The following is a 12,630-nucleotide window of genomic DNA, read 5'->3' on the forward strand; positions in this document are numbered from 1 at the left end:
TTAAAAAAATAATTAAGCAGTCCATTATTGGAAGACGAGATTGGCAATCCATACAATAATATCAGATCATAATATTAAACTCGTTTTGATTTATGACTTTCATATAGAAAACATTACATAAATTTCAATTAAAGAGTATCATCAAAACATTAAAGACATTTAAGGATATTATGGATCTGAGATTTTAATAACTAAACCAAACCATTTTGGAGTGCTCCAATGATTGAGAGGATAGCAACGACGGTTTTCACTCGCCAAAACTGGAGAAAATTCCATCCAGACTGCCTCATCCCTCCTCCCGACTGCATTTCAATGACACAAAACTCGCTAAAAGCTATTCTAACAGAAAAAGGAAAAGTACAAAAGTCTTAGCTATTGTTAAGTTATTGCTAACAACTGAAGATTAACAAAATGCCACAAAATTCATACAGCAATTAACAGACAAGTTAACATAACAGACAAATCCATACATCATATGAGATAGCTGATAAGCTACAACGCACCTGTACTTGTTGGCCTATTGTGCGTCACATTTCGTCACATCACAATACGCGTACGGCAAAGTGATTCGAAAACGGTCTGTCGTTTTTCTGTCCCGTCAAGTCAATCGTCCCGGCTAGGTGCCGTTGTCATCTCGTGCAAGATTGTGTGTGTGTGTGTGTGTGTGTGTGTGTGTGTGTGTGTGTGTGTGTGTGTGTGTGTGTGTGTTGGAAACTACTTTGTTTTCCCTCAAATCATATTGCTGCTGGGAGCTGCGGCAGGCGAAGGTGACGCAGCACCGAAGACTGAAGATGGTGCGAGAAAAGTCCAATTTTCCGGATGATATCATCTAGCAGCATCTTGAGCGTGGGGACACGCAAAGCGGGAAATATAAAACAGGGTGCCCCGAACGGTTGGCGTTATTCCTTCGCTTGGTGACGTTATGTGCATGGCTTTAAGAGCAGTGCCGCAGGAATGGGAGCGAAAAAAACACTCTTATGGATGAAAAGCAGAAGAAAAACTAACCCTCCTTACCCTTGGTTTTGTTTTCTTTTCTTTTGCTTCCACCGTGGATGGAGTGAATTGTGAGGAAATGTGAAAACAAAAATCCTTGAGAGGCGAATGCTGCTCTTTAATACTGCACGCTTGAATCGTGTGTGTGTGTCCTTCTAGCGTTCTGGTATTAGCATGGTCATGAGTGTCTCTGTGTAAGTGTGTGTGTGTGCTCATGTATGCTTGGATTCTGTATAGTTAGATCGGTGGCCCCATTACAAGAACTCTCCCACCGCCCCCCCCCCCCCCCCCCCTGCCCGCATCCTCCAGCTCGCAGCATCAGGACCTTGAGAATTTGTGCTGTTTGTTTGCACTCCGGGTTTTCCCCGCGAAAGCCGCGTTCGTTACTTACATTCGGGCAGAAATCGACGCCCACCAACGCTGGCTGGCTGGTTGGCTGGCTGGCCAACTGAGTTGGATTTACTTTTACCCGGGCACTTTGAGCGGTGCGGTCGTTGCCGCCGGCCGTTGAATAATGCCAGGGCCGTTCTAGCTCGTCATCAACATTCCGACCGGCCTTGCTGTCCTGGTCGTTGGGCTGCCTTTTACCTGATTTTTCTTAATGCCGCAAGGTGGCAGTGAGGCAGCGAGCGCAAAGTGGTGTATGCTTTAGTACATGGTAGGAAAATGTTGGTTTCCTCAACCGTTTTCTATCGGAATATTCGGAGCTTATGTACAGGGTATCCTTTTGATGAGGGTTCCGCTATATGGCGGATAGTTGAAATTATGGGACGCAGTATCTGTGCAGGACAGTTGGTGGCGCATGAACATCATAGTCAGTGGTTTTGTTATTTAGTATGCTGCTCATGCGTTGCTGAGGTCCTGATGTATTCTTGTGATTGATACTTTGCGTTTACTCAAAAAGAACTGTTAATTGAAACTCAACATATAAGCTATTAGTAACTAAGCCAAACTATTTTCATTTTTTACAAACCTGAGATTAAGCAAAAGTCACCTTCATGGATGAAAAAAATCTAAGCTTAAACATTGTATGAGAATCTTCTCTCTCAATTTCAGGTATTCTGAAGTTCAAATGTTGTGAGAGTGTTTAATATGCCTTCTGAGTGCGTTATTCCATATTTTGACTGAGAAAATTTTAGTAGAACATCATTAAAACGCTACATTTTAAGCAAAACACTAAGCTTTCACTACACTCTAACTCACGTACTCTTTCGATTGAAGGTGTTCCCTAGCGACCGGGCTAGACCGCGGTATGGTGAGCAGTGAATAATTTCTTTTCACTTTCCGCCCGGCGTGATTTGCGCGGTTTTCCCATCCCGTTACTACACCACTCACTAGTGTAGATATCACAGCCATCATCTATATCATTCCACCCATACTTTTCCGTCATTCATCTGCAATACGAATGCACGGTGTCACTTTCTTTGATTTGATTGCATTTGTACGGGACGTGTTTTATTCATGCCCCGTGTCCCGGGTTTTCCGGGCAGACTTTGAAGCAGTACTTAACGAACACATTCAACGTACACTCTCTCGCTCACCAACCAAACCTCTCCCTCGACCAAGATCCGGAACCTGTTCGGGATCAGTGGCAAACGGCTTCTGAACCAACACATCACGCATAATACCGGCTGGCATTAGTTTATGCCACACTGAGGAAGGTAAAATAAGAGCGTAGTAAAAGTTTTATCACAAAAAAAACCTTCCGCCTCCCTGCGGTACGAGTTAGTGGTTCCCCGAGAGGGTTGATTCGACAAACTTCACTGCGGTTCCGTAGGGTTATTCTGGAGCGACGCCTTTTTTTCCCACGCTCCCAACCAAATGCTTGCCCGGGGTTCGGCTAACCCATGCTTCACTTTTTCCAGCTTTTCCCATTTTCCGAGTGTTGCGAGCGTTCCGTGGAGCTAGTGTTTAGATGAAACCGAGTGCAGTCGCTCTGCTTGTCCGGAACTCGTATGTGAACCACGGGTGCGAGCATTGTAATTAATTAGAAGTATTTAACTTTCTCCGAACGCAGCTGCTTCGTGTGTTCGGTTGTGCTTGGTGGTAATTTTTGGGACATGCTGGTTTCGGTTTGGAACCGCCGAGATAGTTTGGACGGTGGTGGATAGAAAAGTTATCAGCTGTAGAATTTAAGGAAGTACGAAAAAGCACGCTCTACGAAACTACGACATAACCAGCGATGACGTTACTCGTTGTGCATCCTTCGTTGATGAGTTGCATTACAAGTTTCTTACATTTATCTGGATTGCAGGGCTTCGTGTTGAATGTTTTCCCTTTCAGAATTCATACATCATCTCCTACCAGTACTGTCCAATGTTTCGACAAGCTGATAAAAAAAAACCTCGCAGACAATGATATTTTTACCCCAGCATATTCAAAGTCATGGATCAGCAGAATGGCTTCCTACTAGCTAGGAAGAGTGTTTTTATTGCCCCTGCTTGTACCATATGCTTACACCGAAAGGGTTAGCAAGCAAAGCACGAGAGAACTTTGCCACTTGTTTGGCGTTCGGTGCCAGCAGATCACCGACAGGCACTAAAGTGCTGACAAGAAACCGAATTAGCACATGTTTAAGGAGGCGATGGCAGACGGTAGCTCCAGCAGGGCAGTCGTGAAGTTCTGTTACCCCCGAAACGTGAGGGAGTCTCATTAGTCGTGTGTGGGCATCCTTGGGTGTGTGTGTGTGTGAGTTTGGCGGGAAAGGAAAAAGGGCTGCATCCTACGTGACATGGCGTGATGTGTATCGAACAATCGAATTTCCTTACTTGCCAGGGTAGTGCTAATGAATACTTACGCCTTTCACCACTTGACCTTACCCCATCGGTGGTCGATGAAGGCACAACACACTAGAGGTGTTTTTACGCTTGGTGCACACCGAACGGAAGTAACCCAATTATCGCTTGACTGTTTTTGATACAGCTGCGAAAATCATTCAGCGCATTTTATTGACTCAAAAGCTTACGCGTAACGTGTTTCCGGTCACCCAACGAGGTGTGTTGATTGTGTTATCTTGAAGAATCGAAACTTGTGTGGTTTGAATCCCAACGATAGTTGTGGCTAGGTGAAGTGTAGAAGAAAGGTGAAATAATCCTGTTGACAATCGTAAATATGTACTGATTAAAATAAAATGTTTCTGTATCATTACTTTTTTAAACAAAGTTTTATCGTTTTCTGGAAAATTAAAACGAAAATGAACGCCAATAAAGCCAACAAGAAATCCTGATCTGTACTGCGTCCAAAGACACAATAACACAGTCGAAGCTCACCGTGCAGTGTGTAAACTATGCGCGCTTCGATTTTCTAGCCGATTCCCGAGTCCCGGGCTTTGCTCGACCCCGGTAGAAAGAAAATCCCGGTCCCAGAAACGAAGGAACGCCATTCATACCCGAAGGAGGCGGCTGGTGGCTCACGCTGCGTACACATTCGACGCTGTACGGTGTGCTCTGGAACGGAAGAAGACTGCATGTGGAGGCCAAAGTGTAAATCCATTCGGGTACGAAGCAAACACTCAGTGCGAGCTCGACAGAGAGTATGGGATTCAGTGAGAGTTGTTTCAGCGCTGGGACCTACAACCAAGACGAGATTGTATAGGGTAGAATCTAAATCGTGTTGAGCTGTCTGGTTTTGCAGTCGAGAGAGAGAGAGCTGTAACCATTTTGTACGCAGTGTGATCTCTGTTTTGGTTCATCGGTGCACGGGTTTTCGCATTCGAGCAGTTGAAACGGGCTGAGCAAATAATTTCGAGCAGTTCTCAACCCCCGTGTTCTCAGCTGTTTCGCCGTGAGAAAGAGAGTGGGTGACCGTTATCGCACGAGAGAATGTCAGGCCCTAATGATGTGAGTGGAGGTGTCGGCGTAGTATCACATTCTCCCTCGGGGTGGTTTGCAATCGAAGGTGGACGCAGCGTGGACGAGTCTCGCGCTAATAGCTGGTTCGTTTGCGTGATTCGAGCTGCCAGCGTTGCTTTTCCGCCCCAGCGGTGACACTTCTTCGCTCTGTTTGGTTTTCCCTTCGACGGGGATGAACGAAGCGCAGTGAGTGAGTGCTCTCAGTCTCGCCGATTGTCGCGCCGATCGTGGACGGGTTTTTCCGTAGCTCCCGTACAGCAGCTCTATGGTTCGAGTTCGCCCTTGCTGTCAGTTATCAGTTGTGTAGCTTTAGAGCACTACCAGCCATCCGTGTTGCCAGCTTTCCGAGTTCTTATTTGATCCTTACAACGTGTGTGTGTGCAGGTGTGTGTGAGAGTGTATGTGCAAGTGTGATAAAGCTAGGATGATAGCATTGCCTAAATGGAAGATGTGGAATAAAAGAAAGGTTTCGCTAGTAAACCAGACACAACAAACACACACGGTTTAGAGCGCAGTGTTCGTCAAATGTCACACTAGTAGAATGCGAGTGAAGGAATCTGCACAGCGATAAACGCGCCAAATGGCGACATTAAACTGTTTCCCGTTTAATGCAAAGAAGGAACATACGCACTCATGGAGGTGAAGTGTAAGATTCTAAAGGACAGACAGAAGGCGGAGCGTGATACTGACGATGGTTGAGCTGCTGAGGGAATAGCACCAAAAGCCCAAGGCCGTAGCGCAATAAAAAGGGTTAAAGAATCGTAGCCGCATTAGGGTGACACCGTCCGTTAGGTTAAGATTTCCCTTGTTTTTGGAAGAATGAAGATAAAAGTAGCTGGTAGAAGGGAATTGCCTTACTGCTAAGGTGCTGCAAGATTTTTTTTCGGTGTTACACATCTTGTGATAAGCAGTCATATGGTTTGACTTTTTTTTTTTTCTTAATTTGTTTGTTGCTTTTTTCTTAATAATTGTGTGAATTTGTGCCTTGCAAGACTTATTTGTCTTTTTAATTATACGTTAGTGAAACTACACTTGCTGTTATGAAGCATGCATAAGAGTTCGTTTCTAAAAATTAATGCTGCCCACTACAGCGAAAATGGTCGAGTGCGTTTATCCTTTGCTCCAGTGCTTTCGAAAGTTGAGATGGTAATTTATTTTTATTTTCCTCCCCCAGTTTTCAAATATACAGATATGTGAGTAAAAATAACGTGCAAAAGTGTACAGAAACGGCCGGAAAATGTCAGCCGTGTGGCCACCGCGGCGCCAGTGTCCTTCAGACGTCCAAGTGTTAGACAACAATCTGAAGAAGGCACCAGCAAACCAGCACAACATATGTGCAGAGTGAATGTGATGGTGAAATTGTGGTAGAAAGCATTGGTCGTGCGAAACCAGCACGGCAAGCTTAGTGTCGGTGGTCATCCGTTGCAGCACCTTCCCTTCTCATCTGTGCGGCCATTGTTAACAAACCGTTCGCGTGATCGATTGTTTGAACCCGAATGGTTTTCGCGAGTGTGTATAGTTATGAGTGTGTGCTCGGTGGTGGGTGTGAGCACGGGGCGTGCTTTTTAGTTAAACTGTGCCGCCTGTGAAGGAATGGTAAATTGGCATTTTTGGAGCGTGCGGCAGTTAGTTATTTTCGGTGAAGTGTATAAAAAATAAACCCCACAGAAACGGAACACCGTTTGTTGGTGAGTGTGCTTTTTTTTCATCGTTGCGTATTTCGCGACGAGCGTATCGACAAACGGACGAATGGGCCGTTTGCAGTAGCAGGTGAGCAGAGGCCGAACACCCAACGGGGGAGAGAGTGCTGTTCAAACGTTCGTGACACCCCACGGGACTGCAACCCGCCAGCGGACGACTTCAAACACTTCAAACTAGAACCGTTAGTATCCATTTCAGTGTCGTCAGTCGTTTGACCTTTTTGTTCTGCGTTGATCTTTAACGGCCCGTACGCACGTCCTTCGCATAAGAGCATTATCTATGACCATTATCTTCTAGCATTAATAGCCCTCCCCTCACGGTGTTCGGGATGATTGAAAGAGTTCCCCGGGTTGTAGTTCTGCGTAATGGGATCTTGGGCTACTACTGCTTGGGCATCGAGCTGGCGAGCGGCACATTTTTATTGTACTTTTGTGTTCAATTTATTTTTCTGCCGAAAGCGATTAGGTGACTAGTGGGAGGTCGAACGTCTGGACGGGTCACGCGCCAAACGAATATTTCACGCGAAACGCCACCTGACAGTTCACTATTGATAACGTTATTTTTGAGAAGCTGTAAGGCGTTGCATTCATATTGCGTTAGGTGGGGGGGTTTTCGGGTAAATCCACTACTGAGGAGGAGCAGATTCGCTGTCTAAAGCTCTCGATAGTTTTTTTTATGACTAAAGGATTTTGAATTTATAACGAAACAGATGTCAATAAGTGAGTTGGTTAGGGATATCCACCGATGGCCATCGAATGGAACGGAAAACCGATGGAACATTATAGGTTCGATTCGGCTTTCGGCATCAAATGGGAGAACGCAGCTGTGACAAGCAGTGCGATGGGAACGAGCGCGCAGTATTAAAATTAATGATGCATCCTTCGAATGCGCAACGGGAACGACATCGGAAACGATGCTAGTGGTTCGAAATGCCCATGAGAATCCAACAAGTGTTTCGTCTGGCGGGCTATGGGAAACGAATGAAAATGAATGGATTTTACATCACGTACAGCAGCCATGAAACCTGTTGGACACGAGCGGGTTTATGTTGGACCGAAGCGTAAATTTGTTTTGCTTTTGGGTTTATTTCTGTCTGGGGAGAAGTATTTAACAATGTATAAAATTAGATTAAAAGATAGAGGGAAGTTTTTGCTAGTAGCTATCATTGTATTTTTTACACAAATTAAAGAATTGATTATAATTGTTTTCTATTCATTTTCAAACCAATGAATTTTTTGTTGTTGGGATCTCCAATTTCCCGCCAAAAGCTGTGTTATAAAAGGCTAGAGTAATACACCCAAAAATATGGTATTTATAGCAGGTCGCACAAAGTGTTCCAAATTTCTCAGAAGCACTGCAGCAAATCATATAAAAATGACTTCCGGTCGTGATTAGACAAAAACCATTGCGTTTCACAGCATTTTGAGATATTTTTTTCCGTGCTCTCGATTCATATGCCAGGTATTTACCACTTTTTCCCAGAAGCTTCGCAAGGAAACCTTCACTTGAATTCATACTTGAAATTTTACCGAAATAGCTTTGCAGTGGAATGTTAGACGTCTAGTTGAATTTTCCTTCCGAGAAAATTTATACTGCAGATGAAGCTTTTCCGCATCCCATTGTTCTCTGCGAAAGCTCTTCCGGAAACATTATTTTGGTGCAGGGTTGACTTTACGGTGGCGGTGTCTTTCTTAGGGAAAGATGGAGGTAAAATGGAGATAAAATATGTCAACTCGTCCTTGAAGAAGTACGAAGATTTTATGGTGAGTTCCTTTGAAGGAAGTCCGTATGTGCTTTGTGTACTTGTCCGTATACTTTGTATTTAATATTTTATTAAAAATATATAAATTAGGTTTTAGCTACTTTTTATTCTTCTTTTAAAAGTTTTGAAATAGTTGAGCATCGTAAAATTGCCTAGATTTATTTGTGCAACAAAACGCATTCACATGCTTAGAATCGCTATTCGACCTACCAATTTCACATTACGAGCTTAGTTTAATGCACATTTGATTGGAAGCAATATTCAAAACAAACCTTGAACATCCATAAAATCCGTGGGATCAATCGGGTCACTGACTAATGTCTAAACAATAATGCTACATGATCAATGGGTCGTTACGAAAAGAAATTGCCATCATTCGAACGTTCCTGACCGAAGGCGTGGAGCCTCCAGCGTGTCTCACGCACGTACGAAGCGTCAAGCAACAAATTAGTTAAAGCACTGCTAATATTGACACAACAATAATGACTTTTCCTCACTCTAACCACCGTGTTGGTTTGAAGAACGCCTAGCGCCTCGTCCCTGCCTGCGCCGAAGAAAGCCATGGGGGAAATACACGGTCTCCACAATATTATGTTGATTTTCCGAATCTCCGTGCTTGTGTTGGTTTGGTGAAATAATTTCCTCCGTGCGACCGGTCGTCGTGACGAGGCCAACATTGGCGTGGGCCAGCATCATCGCCGAACATGGACGAAGACGTAACACAATTTCCATTTGTTCATTCACTAGTCTGCTCGTGATCTTTCGTCGGTTCTTCGTCCTGTTTTTTGTTCCTGCCGTGTGGAGCATGAGGATGAAGAACGATTTTCTATGCACGGCTTTAGCAAAATGAATGAAATAGGAATATAGGCGTCCATGTATCTGGTTCGGCCGCCCGGGAACGTTTTTTCTCTCGTCCTACTATCTGCTCTGTCCCAGTTTTTGCGAAGAATCGTAACTCTTGTCTCATGTTTCCGCTTCTGCTTGAATCTGCTCGTACAACTCTCGCATTGGATGATGTTCTTGCACTTTTTACCTCCCCGACGGCCTAGTTCTGCACTTTATCGACATAAACACGTAAACGAATCGTACAAGGCATACGGAAAGATGGACAGCCATTTAGTGCATGAGGATAGGACAAGGCTGGTTTGGCGAGATGGGGCGGATTTGGCAGTCGCTCAATTGAATTGTGGGTGAAAACAGATTTTCCATTTATTCAAATTACGCCTATTCATGTGTTCGACGTCTTGCTGAGCGGCGAACGTGCAGAATGATGAGAAAAGCAGTATGACAGGAAAACTATACCCCATAAAAGAGCTGGAGGAACACACGCTAAAAAGGGGCAAGGAACGTGTACCGGTACGGTTCCCGATCGAGTGTAACATATATCCTTTCCAACGAACGGTTCCATGTCGGTAAGATGAGATTTGTTCTTTTCTGTCGCTGGCAGGATCCTCTCGCCATGAGTCAGATCGATTCTTTTGCTGGTTTTGCTGGCTCGTGCTTTCTTTTGGCCCCGGTTGGATGTTCGGTCGGTTACTGGCACCCGATCATATCCAATTTTCCGGTCTGCTAGTGCCGGATAATCCTTGATGATGGCTTTACGCCATCGAGGCGTTCCGTGTGGTGCACTGGGGCAGCAGTATATGAACCAATGTCAATGAAGGAAACCAGTATACCAGGTTCAAGTGTTAAACCGACAGTAAAATATTTGATACATTGGTACGGAGAGTAGTAGTTAAGGAGAGCCCAGTCCGGAAGGGCGGATCATCGAATGACAGCCGTGTTCTATTCAGGCCACCGATGAAAGATCTCATCGGCAACCAGGTGTGGTATTTAGGATATCCGTTTCATTTCTCTTGCTCTCGAGGCAAAATACGTATAACGCCTGGCGGACTGTACGTGGGTGATAAGAGACACTGATGTTGACGGTGTGGTATTACTTAAGAATTTAATATCTTTTAGGACCCTCCAAAGGGTGCACTCGGGGAGAGGATCAATATTTTATTGAGCTTCCACAACAAAAAACACTCATTACACTGAGTACGGTGTCGTGTATCGGATGAAAAGATGTGAATAATAACGGTAATAAAAAAGGGGGCGAATGCGGTCGGCCTTAGAACGGCAAGACTCCTACGAACTATTCCTCTTTTGCGAGAGATAGTATGAAAGGACATCTCTCTTGGGAGAAGCAGAAACTAAAACGAACTCAGAAAAAAAGCCAGTAAGGGTCTATTCTAGGGACCGTGAACACTTGAAGACACCGCCATACATGCTTGTCGTTGGCAGGTAGGATCATGATTAAAACAATTAATAATGGGAAACCAAGAAAATGCTACCGGCTATTATGGTAGCTAAGCTAGGGCGCTTTCAGCACTCTATTCTGCCCCGGGATTGGTTACCGTGTTGCAACAGCACCGAAGAACGTTCTGTTGAAGCCATCCAAGGGACTGAGCTTGGATACGCTACAACAAAGAAGCATTATCCATTACGGGTGCACCTTGGGACGCGTGGGATAAGTGCCTCGGATCCCAGTGCTAATCACTGTTGTCGCCGTAGTTTCTTGCCCAGGATCACAGATGGTTCCAGAAAAAGGGGTTTTTCCGTTTGCAGCTCGCAAGAAGACTACAAAGGTTTGCCCGTGGGCGTAGATACGTAGGTGCGAGGAAGAAAAACCCGTCAAAGAAACCGTTACATTTAGAACACCGTGGAGCAGTGGATTCAATGGGGAATATTGCGGTAGGGCGTGAGTTAAAAAACTCATTTCCAACCAGCTGACGGTTAGGGTTGAAATGGACGAACTTTGGCTACCCCGTTTCTTGCCGTGATGTGCCAAAATTGTAGCTGGTCGTGTGATGCGATAGATGGAGTCGTTTGACAGGTTCATGCTCAGCAAAAACGAGTAGAAAAAACTGAAGGGATGAAGAGGACTAGAACTAGAAGCAGATCCTAAGGATGAGGACGAAGGACCCGAGTGTGACCACCCACGCCATGGCCGCACGGTTGCTGTACTAATTAGTTTTAATTGGTTTACGGCTAATTAGCTACGAGTGATCTGTCGAAGACACCGACATTCCATTCCCTGGACACCGTTTTGCCGGTCGGGCACTCAAGTTTGGTTTGCTTGATTTTTGCTCCGGTCGCATGTGTTGTCCCAAGCGCAAGGTGTAAATTATAGAGCGACTAGACACGCAGGACAACACGTACGTTGTAATGGTTCCGGTGTGACGGTGCCGGTCTACCGGACCGTGGGAGAATCTTTCCGGATGTAAATAAATGATCGCTTGATGTGTACAATCTTCGTGCGATACACCGGTCCAAGTGGTTCGGGTTGGATAGTGTTGGCTTGCTGCCAAAACCAATATGCTCGGTGCAGTTTGTACCAATCGATTCGTAGTTTGACTGGCATTGAAACAGTACCCAATGCCGTAATCTAGCTGGATAGAGCTTGCAGTACCGTCGTTGAAGGGTGTTTCACTAATCCTTTGCCGTGCAGAAGAGAGCACGTCCTGCCGTAAAAAGTGGCACAGCTTCCCTGGGTCTTGGCTCTATCGCAATCCAGGTCAGGTCGTTAGAAAACGGATGTTTTTATTTAATCTTTCAAGTGTACATAAAACCAGCATAAATTCCCATGAGCCTCCAGTTCCGCTCCGTCCGTGTGGTGGTTCGGAACGAATCCAGCGTAAGGCACGCTGCAGAATGCACACCACAGTGTACACGATCGATGGGCCGACTATTTTTATCCGGACAGAAACGGTACCAGGTTGTGCAGAACTTTTTCGAGGTCACAGAGTCGAAAAATGGAATGCCGCACGGTTGCTTATAAATCGACCAGATTCGGTATTTTTGGGCTTTGCTGTGTTTTTGTTTTGTTCCGGAAAAAACTAGAGCAGAACCTTGATTCCACACTAGCGTGTGTGTGTGGCTGTGTTCTGTTACGAAATGAGCATAAAGCTATGATGGGTTATGAAAAACTTTTATCGCACCGCACTTGGAATTGAAATTCTGGTTGGGTACTGGGCTAAAGCTATGCAAAAGCCGATGAGCGAGAGTCTAGTTGTGTGGAAATGAAATCATAATCATTTTGCTTAATCGAGGACGCTGTGAAGCGGACTATTTGCGATGATTATTTGGAATAGAAAATTTAAGTTGAGGTTGGTAAGGCACAACGCGTATTGCTGTTGAATGTGCGTAAGAATTGTTATTTGTAATTTTATGTATAGTAACATTCAAATCAATATTTGATTAGAAGATTGGATAAATTATTGATGGCGCACTAAAAATCAATAAACAAGTGCTAGCGGCTAGCAATGTTGTATGGCAGAA

General features: G+C 44.8%; 1 protein-coding gene across 8 annotated transcripts in view; it reads left to right on the plus strand.

Annotated features, from left to right (window-relative positions):
- Window positions 1-4,903: 4,903 nt before the first annotated feature.
- LOC118504437 (octopamine receptor beta-2R) overlaps window positions 4,904-12,630 on the plus strand; it is a 93,600-nt gene continuing 85,873 nt past the window's right edge. For 4 of the 8 annotated variants that reach the window (XM_036038890.1, XM_036038894.1, XM_036038897.1 and 1 more), the window contains exons 1-2: window positions 5,045-5,228; window positions 6,019-6,726. The gene's annotated coding sequence lies outside the window, so the exon portion shown is untranslated. Of the gene's footprint in view, window positions 5,243-6,018; window positions 6,727-12,630 lie in introns of all 8 variants that reach the window. The other 4 variants (XM_036038893.1, XM_036038891.1, XM_036038889.1 and 1 more) reach the window with 4 other exon arrangements.

The sequence above is a fragment of the Anopheles stephensi genome, chromosome 2 (genome assembly GCF_013141755.1).
Source record: "Anopheles stephensi strain Indian chromosome 2, UCI_ANSTEP_V1.0, whole genome shotgun sequence".
NCBI lineage: Eukaryota > Metazoa > Arthropoda > Insecta > Diptera > Culicidae > Anopheles > Anopheles stephensi.